Genomic DNA, 17,483 nt, shown 5'->3' with positions numbered 1-17,483 from the left:
TTAATTTTTCCAAATTACGTTTATGAAGTGGGGTTCCACAATGCTGGTCAATAAAATACTTTTTTCTACTTGAAATCTGAGAATTAAAAAAAATAATGAGAATTCTAAAACCGCTTTAGAATTTAGTTATGTTGTGGGACGAGAAAAAAAGAGAAAAAAATAAAACTTACCGATTTGCCGCATGGTTTACAAAATGCTTCATCTCCTTCTAGAGAAAGTTTTGAATAAGGTGCGATCCATAGCCTTAATTTAGATGTCATCTTTTCACAAAAATGTCTAAAACGTTTTAAAACGTGTTCTTTGCTTTTCGGTATACGCAACAAAACTAAACTAGGATATAGCAATTTGTGACTAAACTCTGATACAGTAACCGACTGTACAACTGATAATAAACTAATAAAGCTTAGGGATTTCCAAATAGTTAACCCTCAAGTCTCGATCAGGTACATTTTCCTAGAAATCTGTTATATAAACAAACCATTGATATTTTATTATTGACCCAAAATTTTATTATAGAATTGATTAGTAATAGAATAATATCATGGGTAGTACCATGAAATTTTAAAAAAGGCAAAAATAGGCGGAATTTACGAAAAAAGACAAAAAGTGCAAAAAACAATTATAATAGGCAAAATAATATTTTGCCTATATATAATAGGACTGAATAACTGGTTGCTTACTATTAGCAAATGATATCTTACGTATTGTAAAAATACAACAAGAAATAATCGATTCAAGTTCTATTCGTTTCCGAAAAATTATCAGTACAAATTTGTACCTACCTTTGTACTTATAATGTAATAAGTAGGAAATAACTATTATCGGTGGACGTATTTTATAAAGTCATAACGTACAGTTATTTATATGTAACTATATTATCATCATCATCATTCTCTTTTAACTATATAGTACAGATAAGAGAGTAATATAACTATATATAATATTATAAAATATATTTAGCACAATAAAAACTTTCTAAAATAAATACAATATAAATTATAAATTCCAATAAAAAATGCGCTAATGTCACTGTCAATAAAAATGATAAACGTCAAAATTGATAGTAAACAAGGTATAAACTTAAAAAATGTACTGATCGATTGTTATAGTTAAAAATTCTTTAAAAAAATTTCCAAGTTAATTATTGCTAAAATACAATAATTATTGTGTTAAACAAGTTTAAGTAATTTTCTTTGCAGTTTAAATACTACTAATATTTATGTTAAAATTGGTATGCACCACTTGAACCTAACTTCAGCCCATGAGTAATGACCCGTGAGTAATGAAGTATTACTCACTTCAGTAATGAAGTATTTACTTCAGTAATGAAGTAAGTAAAGTATTACTCATTCAGTATTACTCACGGGTAAAGTAATGGGTGTTAATATCTACTCAAAAATATTGAATAATGAGCATGTTATTATTCGTATTCATCGCTTATGACAGAACCTCTCGAGGACCTCTCATATTCTTTCTCAAGATCAGTGAATAGTATATGTAATATAAGCGTTTATTTATTTATTCCAGTATTTTTTCGTTTCAACTGCCTTATAATTAAAATTGTGTTTGTTGTTGATCTTCCTCGCATAAATCCAAACTGGTATTTGGATATTTTGGTTTCTTCACGTATTCGTCTAAGCATTGTTTTCTTCTATATTTTCATGGTGTAATTAAGTAGTTTTAGGACCATATAATTTATGTCATATTATGCATTTTCTTTATTTTTGTAATCAGGTACCAACATACTGCTTCTTAATTATTGTGGTAGTTATCTTACTTCCATAATTTTTCTATTAGACAAACCTGTTAACAAACTTGTACCTGTTTCTCTTAAACTTTTACACACTTTCCCAGAGATATCATTTTTTGGTATAACTGTTTATTTGTCTTTATCTGTTCGAGTGCTTAAGTAACTTTTTCGATCCTTATTTTGATCACAATTGCTGTAGTCCGTTCATTAACGGTAAAATATTGCAAAACCTCTAAATTTTAAAGAACCGCTTGGATTGACATGAAATTTGGCATACACATAGCTAAAAAGTCAAAGAAAAAAAGTGATATTGTGCCGATATGGGCTTTTGCCCTGGGGGTGGTTTTCACCCCCTCTTGGGGGTGAAAAAATATTCGTCCAAAGAAAGTCAGGAAATGGATAAACTGGCTAATTTTAAGTATTTTTTGTTCTATAGAGTTTTTTCACTAAGTCAATACTTTTCGAGTTATTTGGCAGTGAATATGTTCATTTTTTCAACAAAATAACCACGCTTTTAGACGGTTTTTCGCAAATAACTCAAATAGTAAGTATTTTGTCGAAAAAAAAATTCTCAACAAAAATATAGCCTGCAAAAAATTAAAAAAAAAATGGTGTATATATCACGTCTCTACACCTAGTAGAAGCGGAGTTATAGCTAATGAAAAATAGGTTCATATTCGTCAAATTCCAAATGGAATACTTTAACGTGAAATAACCAAAAATGAAGCACATTTCGGGGAAAACTCAATACAACTTATTTAAAGTGTTTAAAAAAAGCTTCATTTTTGTTTTATAAAAAAAAATTCTAGCATCAAAATTAAAAAAGTTACGCTCAAAATAAAGTTAGTCCCTTTTGGTTTTGGTAAAAAAATCGAGAAAATCACCCCCTAATTAGTATCTTAAATGAACTTAATCGTTACGACTTCACAAGTTTCTTGACTCATGTATATATTTTTTATATGATCTGTAAGTTTCATCGGTTCAAAGTCCTTATTATTGAAAGGGCTGTAGGTAAAACGGGTTAAACGAGTCACTGATCACGAATGTATGCAAATTTAGAAACACCAAATCTGAATCAATTTTTGTCTGACAGAAAAACAAAAAAATACATGATATTCAGAAAAGCAAATCTAACTTTTTTTGTCTTTCGAGATTTTTGGTATCTCTAACAATTTTTAAGTTATTTTGAAAAAAAAACATATTTTTCAAAATTTAAATTTTTAAAAATTTTACTTTGAAACCAATTTTTTTCAAAAATAAGTACTTTGAATCGATGAAACTTACAGATCATATAAACACAACATAAGTAAAATAATTTGTGGAGCGCTAACGAATAATTTAATTTAAGTTGCTAATTAGGGGGTGGTCTTCCCGATTTTTTTTTTGCAAAAACAAAAGGGACCAACTTTATTTTGAGCGTAACTTGCTTAAATTTAATGCTAGAAACTTTTTGTAAAAACAAAAATAAAGCTTTTTTTAAACTCTTTAAAAAAGTTATAATAGATTTTCCCCAAAAAGTGCTTAATTTTTTGAATATTTCACGTCGAAATATTTTACTTGAAATTTGGTGAATATGAATCTATATTTCATTGGCTATAACTCTGGTTCTACGAGATCCAGAGACCTAACGCGTAAACCATTTTTTTTACTTTTTTATAGGCTATATTTTTACTAAGAACGTTTTTTTCAACAAAATACTTACTTTTTGAGTTATTTGCGAAAAACCGTCTAAAAATGTGGTTATTTTGTTGAAAAATGAACATGTTCACTTGCAAATAACTCGAAAAGTGTTGACTTGGCGAAAAAGCTCTATAGAACAAAAGTTACTTAAAATTAGTCAGTTTACCCATTTCCGGACTTATTTTGGACATATATTTTTTCACCCCCAAGAGGGGGTGAAAGTCACCCCCAGGGCAAAAGAACACATCGACACAATATCACTTTTTTCTTTGACATGTAAGCTATACGTATGCCAAATTTCATGTCAATCCAAGCGGTTCTTTAAAATTTAGAGCAAAAACCGTGAAAGAATGGACTACTGATACTGTTTTAATTAGCTCAACTGGATTTATGGCATATATTCTATATTCTATAAACTCTGAAAGTACTTTTTCCGAAGCCTTTTGATATCTTTTTCGTGAAATAGTACTTTATTGTTTTATTTTTGAATATATCGAATCTGATTAAAATCTTCTGCTGTCTTTGCTCGATTTTTGATTATTTTATATACAGTGTGTCTGCGTAACTTGAAACCATATGGGAAACTTTTTTAATATCGATTTTATGAAAAAAAGTTATTCCTTATAAAATGCTCTGCATAGTCTAAAACCTAAGAAGCAATCATCAGATATAACATTTTATCAATTGTATACGAGGTATGTCAAAAAATATGAATTTCGCTCAAGAGTAAAGTGCCTTTGTATTTCTCAATATCGAAAATTGTCATTGAGAAAAGTTGTTTGTAATTCAAAATTATGTTATAATCTGCGTTTGTACTCTTCTAATTGAAAATATATTTTTTTAAATTTTCCTCAAATCACGGAAACCCAACATCATTTTTATTTATGATACCTCCGTTATTAATTATTTTACGAAAAAAAGTTATTCTTTATAAAAAGTTTTGCATAGTCTCGTAACCAAAATAAAATTATGAGATATTAAATTTTGTAAATTTTATACGAAGTATGTCAAAAAATATGAATTTCGTTGAAGAGTAAATTGCCTTTATTTTTCACAATATTGAAATTTGTTGTTATAAAAAGTTGTTCAGAATTAAAAACTACGTTTCAATATGCAATGGCAAACTTATATTTGAAATATTGTGAACTATAAAGGTATTTTACTTTTGAGCGAAATTCATATTTTTGACATACCTCGTATAGAATTGAAAAACAATTGATATCTTATGATTGCATCTTAGTTTTTGACTTTTCAGACATTTTTATTAAGAATAACTTTTTCGCAAAATTAATAATAACGGGGTTATCTTAAATAAAAATGATGTTGGGTATCCGTAATTTGAAAAAAAAAATCAATTTTTTTTTCAATTAGAAGAGTGTAAGTGTATGTTATAACATAATTTTTAATTACAAACAACTTTTCCTACTAACAATTTTCGATATTGTGCAATAAAAAGGCACTTTACTCTTGAGCGATATTCATATTTTTGGACATACATCGTATATTGTTGATAAAATTTGATACCTGATGATTGCATCTTAGGTTTTAGACTATGTAGAGCACTTCATGAAGAATAACTTTTTTTCGTAAAATTGATAAAGTTTCCCATATGGTTCCAAGTTACGCAGACACCCATGCCTAATATAGTCCTCAGTAGATCGTCCTTTTTCGGAAGATGATTACAAAAGTCTTAAAAATGGTCGTAACTGCTTCGTTTGAGCGAGTATACCACTTTCTGAAAAATGTTAGAGTGCAGGTAGGACGCGTTTTCGCGTCCCGCGACATTAACAAATTTACGTTGTCGGACTAACGAAACACGGCTGTAAATTTGTCGGACAAGAAACCGACAATCTTTATTAATTAAATATATAAGTGCTTTAAATTGAAAATTTAGAGTTTTGTAATAACAAATTGTAGACCCCGACACCCGCAAGATGTCACTCTAGCGCGGTAGTTTTGTTATTACAGAACTCTTAATTTTCAATTTAAAATACCTATATTTAATTATTAAAGATTGTCGATCTCTTGTTCGACAAATTTACAGCCGAGCTTCGTTAGTGCGACAACGTAAATATGTCAATGACGGGGAAGCGCAAACGCGTCCAACCTGCACTCTAAAATTTTTCAGAAAGTGGTAGACTTGCTCAAACGAAGCAGTTAAGATCATTTTTAAGACTTTTGTAATCATCTTCCAAAACGGACGATTTACTGTGGACTATAATTGCTTCACCCTATTATTAAGTATAGCATTAAGTATATAAATTTGTAAATGTTTCTACTCTAGTTTTTGCTACTGCTACTTTTGCTTATTACTTGTCGGTGGCCTCATAATTTTGAAAATTTTTGTCCAACCTTTTTTCTGGCCAGTGTCTATAGGGTTTTGTTTTCTTTATTTTTTTATGAACTTCGTTTGACCATCTTTTCTATCTTTATTGACAAACTTTTCTTGGGGTTTTTGAATATTTAAGTAGAAGGATCCTTAATAATTCTCCATCAAATTATATTAGGATTTGCTTCCATTACATACTCCATCTCACTGTTTCTACAAGTTATGCCCTGAATAAACCTGTTTTCTCATCTTACAACGTTTATTCTTTATTTTTGGTGATTCTTGCCGATATTTTATATCATGTTGAGCATTATTTCTAGTTACAAAAACTATTCCACCATATACTGCTTCATATCCTCTCTTTCATTCCACGTGTGCAATAAAATTACCTTATATAAGACTCTCTCCGGTGATGGAATATCTATAAACATGTATTCTAATTGATCATAGAAAACTTTCCTTTCACTCTCAACCAAATCGGCTTCACATAAAATTCAACAATTCTACGCCATTTTCATTTCTTTATCAGCAATTATACCAACTAAATTCCTACTGTTATATTTCCCTATATAGGTACCACAATTTGTATTTTACACTTATTTCTTTCGCCGTTTGTCCTTTCTACCTCGTCTCTTGAAGCACAAAATTTGTACAATCTTTCTTTTACGTTCACATACCATTTGTATACTCTTATCTTTAAGCCTTACAAGATTTCATGACTTGTAATGCCCAGAGGTGTAACCAGGATGATTCCAAATGGGAGGTGTTATAACCCCCAAACTTCCCCTGGTTACGCCTATGTGTAATGCCCTTTACGTCCTTTGAAATGGTTCTCACCGGGAGATCAGAAAATTAGTTTTTATAAACTATACCGGTTTTACATTTTCTGAAGGAAAAATGTTTCAGTATTATACATAATCTACCATCCAAACCTCTAAAGTGAAGTTAGGGTAAATAACTACTTAATTAGTTGTTAAAATAGTGTTACACACAAACTTAATCATTTGAAATATTTTTGTCCTCGCCATACCATGCTTAATGCAAATGTGACATGTACATAATCAGCGTGTAAATTACACTAGCCACATTATATAAACGATGTCTTATTAATCAAACATCATTATTAAATAATAACATAATTCGTGTTTTTACGTTACGTTCAATTTATTTGCTTTACATTTTGTAAAACACATAAAACAATAATGTCGTATTAGTCCAAGCTGTATGCACGTCTCCGTTAGGTAAATTATTCCGATTCGTTTTTTTTGTACAAGCTTAGTCAAAACGAGGTTCTTATAACAAATCTACAGGGTGCCGGGAGGTACAGCAGTCGGAAAATTGTTTAAAAAGTTTTGTTAAACAAATTCAAAAAATTAATTTTTTCATTTCAGACAATTTTTAGATTCTTTGGGTCATTCTGTGCAAAAAAGATCTCTTGTGATGTTTCTCTAAAATTTATTATTGTCAAGTTATACGCGATTTAAAATTTGAAAAACTCGAAAATGGCCATTTTCAAGGCTTAATAACTCGATTAAAAATTATTATTATGAATGTTAGATAGTGACCAAGTCAAAGCATAAAGTCCCCCTACAAGATCCTGAAGAAATTTGTCATTATTTTATTACTAAGCTGTGTTATTTTTAATTATTAACAATGAGCGCCAAGCGCGTATTTAGGCGGCCGGGCCGGCAATGTGAGTTCGAGTGAGATGCACCATTAGACTGCTGGAATGGTGCATCTCTTTTACAATCACCATTAGGCGGCCGCCTAATACCCACTTGGTGCTCATTTTTAATATTTAAAAATAATAGCTTAGTAATAAAATAATGACAAAAATTTCATCAGGATGTTGTAGGGGGGTTTTAAGCTTTGATTTGGTCACTTTCTGACTTTCATAATAATAATTTTTAATCGAGTTATGAAACCTTGCAGGGAAAAACTAATCTTGCAGGGAAAAGTAGAAGGAAAGCGAGGAACAGGAAGGCGAAGGATTTCCTGGCTGAAAAATCTACGTACGTGGTTCAACACAACCACTACAAATATTTTTAGAGCAGCAGTGTGCAAAGTACAGATTGTCATGATGGTCGCCAACATCCGAAACGGATAGGCACTACAAGAAGAAGATTAAGCCTTGAAAATGGCTATTTTCGCGTTTTTCAAATTTTAAATTGCGTATAAGTTGACAATAATCAATTTTAAAGAAAAATCACAAGAGATCTTTTTTGCTCAAAATAATCGAAGAAATCTAAAAAAAATGTTCGAAGTAAAAAAATTGATTTTTTTAAATCTCTTTAACCCTCCGTTAGTCGCTATCGGTGTCACACACCGACGACAGAATTATTCATTCGGGATTTACAAAATAACTGGTTTTTTCTATCCGCACTTTCTGTACCTCTTCCTATCAAATAACCTCGTGTTAGTATACATTCTTACCTACTTGGGTACAGTTGTGCGAGTTTTATAGCTATTTTCGGTGCAAGACTCCGTAGCTACTAACGGTGTGGTTATTACTTTATTGGCATAACTTGCAGTTCAGGTAAAGATTTAGCATCTTATTATTGCACTTTATCGGTGAGTTTTGGTCAAATCTTATTTATGATCTCCTTTGAAGCCGAACAAAAACGTGTGTTGGAATTATGGGAAATGGTTCCTGGTGAATATTTTTATATTACAAATAACAATATGTATATTGTTATACTAGGGTTTTTCATTTTATATCTGTTGTTTTTCAATAAAACATTTTCAAAAATATTTTTCAGTCATTCCTGTACACAATATAAAATATTGGTATGAATTTTATAGCAATAACTATTTTTTTTTTTAATTGTCGGTCTCTGACACCGTAGCGACTCTTGATGCTCCGTTTATCCTAGCGACTAACGGAGGGTTAAGAAATGTCAAAACAATTTTCCGACCGCGGTACCTCCAGGTACTCTGTGGATTTGTTATACGGACTTCTTTTTGAGTAAGTTTGTGCAAAAAAACGAATCGGTATAATTTATCTAACGGGGGCGAGCATACAGCCCGGGCTATATACTTTGTTGCAAATAGGTTGTAAAATTTATGTTATTAAGAACGAAACGTTAGTGAAATCTTTTTGCGGTATAGATAAAAAAACGAAGTGGACAAATATACTTGAACCTTGAACTAAATAGAAAGCAATGTCGGGTTATGAGAGAAAAGAAAAAAGATCTTGTTAACTCTGTTAAGTAAAATCTTAAAATCGTTTTATTTTTGTAATTGAGAAATTTCTTTATAGTACATACTTAAATACAACGCTGAACAAAATACCGGACACTTGCAATTTTTAAACATTTATAATATTTTTAAAAACATGAACACAAGTATCCATATTTCTCAAACGTGGTCTCTAGGTAACGAAATACAAAAAACTCGAAGAAGTACCACAAAATTTTTATATTAAAAGGTTATACAAGGACGCGTTTCGGCTCATCACGAGCCATCATCAGCTTAAAATACAGGAACAAAAAAAAGGACTGACCTAGAATGTAATATTAAAAAGTATTAAACTTGAGAATTATCACCATGTGGTGACACCGCCAGAAGTGTCCAGACCAGGAAGGAGGAAGAATCCACCAGTTTACATTATACAGTATGCGGCAAAATAAACAGTACTGAAATGAATATTAATATGATTATTTATATAGGGGGTACCAAAAGTAGCGGAACGGTCGAATATTTCGCGAACTAAACATCGCATCGAAAAACTGAAAAATACGTGTTCAATCATTTTCAAAAATCTATTCAATGACACCAAACACCAATCCCCACTACACCCCCTAGAGGTGGGGTGGGGGGTAACTTTAAAATATCAAATAGAAACCCCCAGTTTTTTTTGCAAATTTGGATTCGTTACGTAAAAGTAGGCAACTTTTATTCAAGACGTTTTTTCACACTGTGGATAGATGGCGCTATAATTGGGAAAAACGATTGATCCTGATACCATAGGTAAATTATAGAAACGGTCTAATATCTCACGAAATACACTTCCAAATGAGAAACCAAAAAAAAAGATTTTTAATCTTTTTAGAAAACCTATGGAATAACACCAAGCATGACCCTCCAAACCACCCCCTGGAGGTGGGGTGGGGGGTAACCTTAAAATCTTAAATAGAAACCCCCACTTTTTATTGCAGATTCGGATTAGTCATCAAACATTAAGCAACATTTATTCGAAACATTTTTTTAAATTGTTGATAGATGGCGCTAATAAATCGTATTTTTCCAATTAAAGCGCCATCTATTAACAATTTTAAACAATATTTTAAATAAATGTTGCTTAGTTTTTAATGACAAATCCGAATCTGCAATAAAGAGTGGGGTTGCTATTTAAGATTTTAAAGTTACCCCCCACCCCACCTCCAGGGGGGGGGGGGTGGCAACATCAACATGGCACTTAATAATATACATGGATTCCTAATAGGTCATGGATTATCCCTTTCACTGGAAAAGTGTGAGGCAATATGGTTCACAAAGGGATACAGGAGAAACACCCCAGCTGTTATCCAAATTAATGGACATCAATTTAATTATTAACCACAAGTCAAATACCTTGGGATAAGATTCCAGCAACACCTCAAATGGGATACACACATGACAAACAATATCATAAAAGCAAAAAAATCTCTCAATGTACTAAGAGCCATAAGCAGAGTATGGTGGGCAGCTGACCCGTGCATCCTTTTGATGGCATTTCAGGGACTTGTGAGATCCCACTTAGACTTCGGTGGACTCTTTATAAAACCAGCCAATAAATCAATCTTAAATAAACTGGATTCAATCTTTTTTGAAGGTGTTAGAATAGTTCTTGGTTGTATGAAGTCAATTCCACATGCAGCACTATTAGCAGAGGCAAACTTATTAGAACCAGAACAAAGAAGGAAACTATTAACCATAGGGTTCTTGAAGAAAATTATATGTATTAGAAATCACCCTCTAACCAAATAAATCTCAAATACCAAAAGAATATTAAGAAATAGACCACCAGCCTTTTGGAGAGATGAAAATACGCCCTATTTGATAGCAGGTTTGGCTGAATTCATGCCATATCTCAAGGACATTTATAAGTCAAACAATTTCCCTTGTTATGAAGTCCCTTATAATACACTGTGTAGTATAGTGAAGACAGTCCCATTGAATCTAAAAAAATGATCTCATGATCAAAGAACAATTTTTTATAAACACAGAAAAATATAAAGCAACCCATACCTTTATATTCACTGATTCATCGAAAAAAGATCTTACAATAGGGTTTGGAATCAGTATACCAGATATCAACATCAAATACAGCTCAAAGTTACCAAATCGCCTCTCCATATGTAAGGCGGAGATTATAGAAATCAATGAGGCAATTAAATTAGCACTTAGAAAAAACTTATTCAGAATAATCATTTTTTCGGATTCCAGCAGTGCAATTGAAAAAATCAGCAGTTGTTTAGTCAAAAATATATCAGAGTTTTGGCCTATTAAAACAAAAAGACTTATAGTTCATGCAACTGAAAATGGCTTTGACATCAGATTAGCATGGATACCAGGACATTCAAATATCCCGGGTAACGAAGAAGCTGACACCTTAGCTAATATAGGAAGAAACTTGAACATACCAATGGTCATGCCCCTCGATGTCCAAGACATATACTGACATTAAATCTAAACTGTATGATAATTTCAGAAATAAATGGAACAACCTAATCAGAATCAAAGACTATGAATACCGAAAAGTACAACCTACGTTTCCTAAAAATAAATGGTTTGCTATTCTTCCATTCATAGATCGAAGACACATCACTACAATTATTAAACTACAAACTTGCATAGGATGAACCTGACAGACAATCCCTATTGCAAATGTGGGAAAATAGAAAATCTTAATCACATATTTTTTGAATGCCCTATTCACTCCATTCCAAACTGGGATATCTACAATTTTTTCGCCAATAAAGGACTTCCCACCCCGATAACAATATATTCAATTTTACGTAACGTAGATGAAGAATCAATCAGAGCAATTATGAGGTTTCTTAGCATAAACAGAATAAAATTATAATGCTCAACTAGCTACAACTTATTTATAATTCATGCTTATTACTGATAGATTATGTTTGTCATTGTACCTTGTACAAAAAGTAAATATTTAGTCAAAGTTATCACCATAGCCAATTTACTTCAAAAGAGATCAAGAAGTAGACATATTCGGTGGGCCCGACATGGTCATGAGCCAGTCAACGTCGTGACCGCCAACCTGATCGAGCTGGCCAAATTGCATAAAGCAAGGCCAATAACCAAGCAAGCAAGCAAGCAATATGTATATTGATATTAAATAACTTTAACGTCCGACTGATATATTATTTGACAAATAATGGCATGATTTCAAAGTAAGTTAAATATGAAATATTACCCTAGGGCGTTATTTTTTTTCAAAATAACACCCTAGGGTATTAAATTTAAATAACTAGTTAAATACTGTCAGGTTTGCAAAATTTGTCATTTGTGGTAAATGTAGTTATTTGAAAAGTAATTAATTTAAAATTCATTCATATTTTTTTGCATATAAAGAATATTTTAGTCGGACATTAAACGTTGAAGGCACCACGGGTATTATGAATATTAACGCTTTCGGTCAATGTATATCCCTCGGGCGTATACACACTATTGACCTCAAGCGTTATTATCCTTATAATACCCTTGGTACCTTTATAACTATATCTCTATTTTTAGTAATGAGAATGTTGAATGTTTTAGTAATGAGAAAACAAAAAATAATGTTTGCTATTTTATTTTGCTCTACATAAAATTACATACATTGAATTACCCTGTACATAGCATTAAAAACAGCTTTTGCTACAAATTACTATAAACAAATAAATAATTTTTACAAATATGGCAAAAATGTATCATTTTTGAGGCTCCCAATTGTCTGCTAATACCCGGAAATACTTCAACACCTCAAGAACCATAAGAAACTAATCTATATTCTATAAAAACCGTGTACCGATTATATTTAAAGCGAATTTAACCTTAGGACACTCCTTATTAAGCAACATTTGTATCAGCTGTGTAATGAAGAAGGCAAATGGCCTTGACAGTATTCCCATTTGCCTGTTGTTACATATCTACAAGAATAATAAGCAAAGTCGCCTCAGTACGTTTATCTATTAGGTGCGCGCAAAGATGTTCTACGAGTAGTGTTTGTGTGCAGTGAATTGTTTTAAAAGGATTTTAACGCAGCCGAGGTTAGTACTAGTACTGACATTTATTCTTCTTAGTCAATCAACATCAGCTAACAGTCGAAAGTGAATAATAATTTCTAGTTTGTATCTGTTGACATTATTATATAAGTGTGTCTTTGTGACATTTCAGTTTTTCAATTATATTCAAATCACAAACTATGATTGATTGTTTTGACTAGGAAAGTTTTGGGGTAGTTCTGATTTCTTTCATTATATATGTATTTTGGGCTGCTGAATCGAATGTGAGGTTTGCGGACAAAATTTCTTGCCGGAACAATGAAAAAATCGCAGCTTTTTTCCGCTTTTTTGCTCAAATCTCGAAAACTATTAATTTTTAGTAAATGGTCTGTTAACAGTAATTAAAGTCCTTAAAATTATCTACAAATATCACTATTTACTTTTTTTTTCAGACGAACCGTTCGGTCTAAAGTACAAGTTGAAAATTGCCAAATTTTAACGGCCTCGGCAAAACCCACTTTTTACATTCCAAAACTTTATTTTTTATTTAGCCCAGTCGGGATAGCATTTGACCTTGCATTAGGAGCTGCCCCAAATTTTATTTTTCTAATCTTTAGGGAGGGTCAATATTAGCAAAAATTTAAAATCTCGACTGAATTCCGCCGTTGCGTTAGCCGCCATTTTGATTTTAAACGAGAACTGTTTTTGCTCAATATCTCCGCCATTTTCAATTTTTTGGCAAAAAGTGTAGAAACTGAAATTGTTGAAAATGCGATTTTATATAATTTCATTTATTATAATTTTTTTCGTGCGGTCGATATTTTCCGAGTTATGAGGGGAAAATAGTGACAGTTGTAGCATAATTATTGAATTATTGAATTATCTCGTTTATTATTAGTTTTACAACAAATATTTATCTATACAAAAATGAAGAGAATTAAATTTTGTACAATTTTGATGCCGTCCATTTTTTTGATAAAATCAAGATTTAAGGTAGTACGTATATGGTAAAAGTGCGAGCGTAAGATCTGATTGATTTTGTAGCAATTGTTTTTGTTCAATATCTCCGCCATTTTCAACTTTTCGACAAAAAGTGTAAGAACTGAAATTGTTGCAATTACGATTTACTACAATTTTTCGAGAGAACCAGTGGCGGGTCTACAAAGGGGGGAAATGGGAAAATTCCCCCCAACAGGGTCCAAAATTAAAAAAAAATTGTTGGAATATCACGATATATTAGCTGACATAAAACTTAAAATATCAACAGACAAATTAAACCACTAAAACCCGCTAGTTAATAAAATTAAATGAACTAAATGTATATAATGCCTTTTTATGCCTTTTATATACTTAGTTTGGTTGATGTTTCATTGGAAGTTTCAAAAATTGTATAAAATACTATTCTCTTTATTTTTGTTTATGTACAATTATGTCGTAAAGTTAATAATAAATGAGACAATTCAACAATTAAGCTTCCCCTCAGCTTCCATTATTTTCCCCCTTAACTCGGAGAATATTGATCGTAGAAAGAAATTGTGCGAAAGAAATTGTAGGAAATTGCATTTCCAACAGTTTTCTTTCTCACCACGTATGTCGAAAAGTTGAACATGGCGGAGATATTAAGCAACAACAGTTCTCATTTAAAATCAATATGGCGGCTAATGCAACCGCGGAATTCAGTCGAGATTTTAAATTTACATTACTATTGATCTCTCCTAAAGGATATAATTATAAAATTTGGGGTAGCTCGGATACAAAATTCAATTCAATATTTATGCTCCCCCCACCACTTTTTACTATTTTCCCATGTAACTCGGAAAATATCAACCGCATGAAAAAAATTGGTAAAAAGAAATTGTAGGAAATTATATTTCGAACAATTTTAGTAGAAAATGGCGTAGATATTGAACAAAAACAATTGCTATAAAATCAATCCAGTCTTACGCTCGCGCCATTACCGCATACGTACTACCTTAAATATTAATTTTAGCAAAAAAATGAAGAGATCAAAATTGTGTAGAATTTAATTTTCTTCATTTTTGTATAGGTACATATTTGTTGTAAAAATAATAATAAACGAGATAATTCAATAATTCAATAATTATGCTCCAAATGTCACTATTTTCCCCTCATAACTCGGAAAATATTGACCGCACGAAAAAAATTATAATAAATGAAATTATAGAAAATTATATTTTCAACAATTTCAGTTTCCACACTTTTTGTCAGAAAGTTGAAAATGGCGGAGATATTGAGCAAAATCGGTTCTCGTTTAAAATTAAGATGGCGGCTAAGGCAACGGTGGAATTCAGTCGAGATTTTAAATTTATACTAATATTGACCCTCCCTAAAGATTAGAAAAATAAAATTTGGGGCAGCTCCTAATGCAAGGTTAGGCCTGTTATTCGTCTAACCCGACTGGACTAATTCTAATGCTTTCATTTGATAAATTTCTCCTAGTTTTCTGTACAAATAATAAATGTTAGTTCATAGGTATGGTATGTCTCTTGTGACAGCTTCTATGAGTCCATTCCGTCCTAAGAGGCCGGGAATGTCTCTGCTTTTCCCTTAGAGCCACAGAAGATCAGGGACAGATGGAGTCACAGTTTCAGTTGGTGTGAACATTTCCTTCGGATCTGTTATCTTGATTTCTGATAAACCTTGAGGTTTTGTCCTTTTAAAATGAATTAGTTGAACAGCTCCCTGACTTCCATAAACCTCAGGCGCGGGTTTCTTTTTTATCCGAGGAATGGATTGCTTAGGAGCTACTGCATGTTTTGGTGCAATACAAGAAATGCCACATATGACGTGAAAAGTGTGGTATTCGTCGATTGTATGTATTTTCTGCGAATGCTGACACTTCAAGGCAAACAGCTTCTGTATAGGATGAACAACAACCCCAAAGAGGAAACAACATCAACCTATTTTCTTGAGTCGTACTTTTTGTAGAGAAAACGGCCAACTCTGCAAGGAATGGCGAACCAACTATCTGGGCCTTACTACCGCTACAAGACTTTGAGCAAGCGCGTTGCTTATCTGGAAGTGTCAGCAATCGCAGGCGATCCGCAGAAAATTGACCAGCCGTGATTTACACAACAGGTGTACGAAAACGCTGATTTTAACCCTTTCTATGCCAGGCCTTAATTTGCATGTTGGTCCCTCAATTTCAATGGTTTTTTCATGCTTAGATTCCCATTGCCTTATATATACGTCGCATCTAAATAAACAAATAGATGACCAAAACATGTTTTTTAATGAGTTATTTTTTAACCAACTTAAATATTTTCTTTACAAAAGTACTCATTAGAGAGCAAAACCAACTAGAAAAAATGTAACTAAATTAAAAAAAAATAATGTAATGTAAATTAACATTAAAAGTTTTCTTTTGTGTGGTACTCATCAAAACATGACACTATGCAAAGGCCGACTCCGCATCTTGCACACATGTATCTCGATTCGCTTTTTTTTCTGGTCTTTTCGGTGGCTACAAACGCTTCACCTTCTAGCAGCTACCTATAAGCGTTGCCACCAGTGCTACAATATAGCATATATTTAAAATATGTGAACAAATATATACGGCAATGGGTCCGCATGACCTGTCTTAGTTGCCAACATTTTGAGGCTTTGGGAACAATAATCTAACATTTTCGGACATATTTCTACGGCATTGGCACACCAATGAGTCTAAAATTTTATAAGCAACGCATATTTTCGGCTTTGGTAAATTGAGACCATAACACCTTGAACGTATATATACGGCGGCTGGGAATACAGACCTACTTTTTCAAAAACATAGATATATGCAGAATTGAAACAGAAAGGGTTAACGTACATACAATCGACGGATACCACACTTTTTACGTCATGGGTGGCATTTCTTGTATTGCACCAAGACATGCAATAGCTCCCAACCAATCCATTCCTCGGCTAAAAACTAAACCCGCACCTAAGGTTTGTGGAAGTCAGAGAGCTGTTCAACTAATACATTTTGAAAGGGCAAAACCTCAAGGTTTATCAGAAATCAAGATCCGAAGGGAATGTTCACACCAACTGAAACTGTGACTCCATCTGTGCCTGATCTTATGTGGCTCTAAGGGAAAAGCAGAGACATTCTCGGTCTTTTAGGATGGAATGGATTCATGGAAGCTGTGAGAAAAGACATACTATATTCATATTATGAACTAACATTTATTATTTATTTGTACAGAAAACAAGGAGAAATTTATCAAATGACAGTATTCTATTAAAAACTAAAGTTTTGGAATATAAACAGTATGTTTTGCCGAGACCGTTAAAAATTGGCAATTTTCAACTTGTACTTTAGACCGAACGGTTCGTCTGAAGAAAAAAAGTAAATAGTGATATTTGTAGATAATTGTAAGTACTTTAATTTCTGTTAACAGACCATTTACTAAAAGTTAATAGTTTTTGAGATTTGAGCAAAAAAGCGGGAAAAAGCTGAAATTTTTCGATTTTCTCGCAATTTTTTCAATGTTCCGGCAAGAAATTTTGTCCG

The 17,483-nt window shown here is 32.1% G+C and overlaps 1 protein-coding gene across 5 annotated transcripts in view; it reads left to right on the top strand.

Moving 5' to 3' along the window:
- Positions 1 to 17,483, top strand: part of LOC126883113 (Ig-like and fibronectin type-III domain-containing protein 2) — a 1,605,319-nt gene that overhangs the window by 253,209 nt on the left and 1,334,627 nt on the right. Inside the window, exon 1 of one of the 5 annotated variants that reach the window (XM_050648361.1) lies at positions 12,896 to 13,012. The exons of 3 other annotated variants lie outside the window; for them this stretch is intronic. The gene's annotated coding sequence lies outside the window, so the exon portion shown is untranslated. Of the gene's footprint in view, positions 1 to 12,895; positions 13,013 to 17,483 lie in introns of those variants that run through there. One more of the 5 variants, XM_050648378.1, reaches the window with a different exon arrangement.

This window comes from Diabrotica virgifera, chromosome 1 (assembly GCF_917563875.1).
Source record: "Diabrotica virgifera virgifera chromosome 1, PGI_DIABVI_V3a".
In the NCBI taxonomy this organism is placed as follows: domain Eukaryota; kingdom Metazoa; phylum Arthropoda; class Insecta; order Coleoptera; family Chrysomelidae; genus Diabrotica; species Diabrotica virgifera.
Note: the sequence above shows the minus strand (reverse complement) of the source record. Positions and strands in the feature narration are given on the sequence as shown.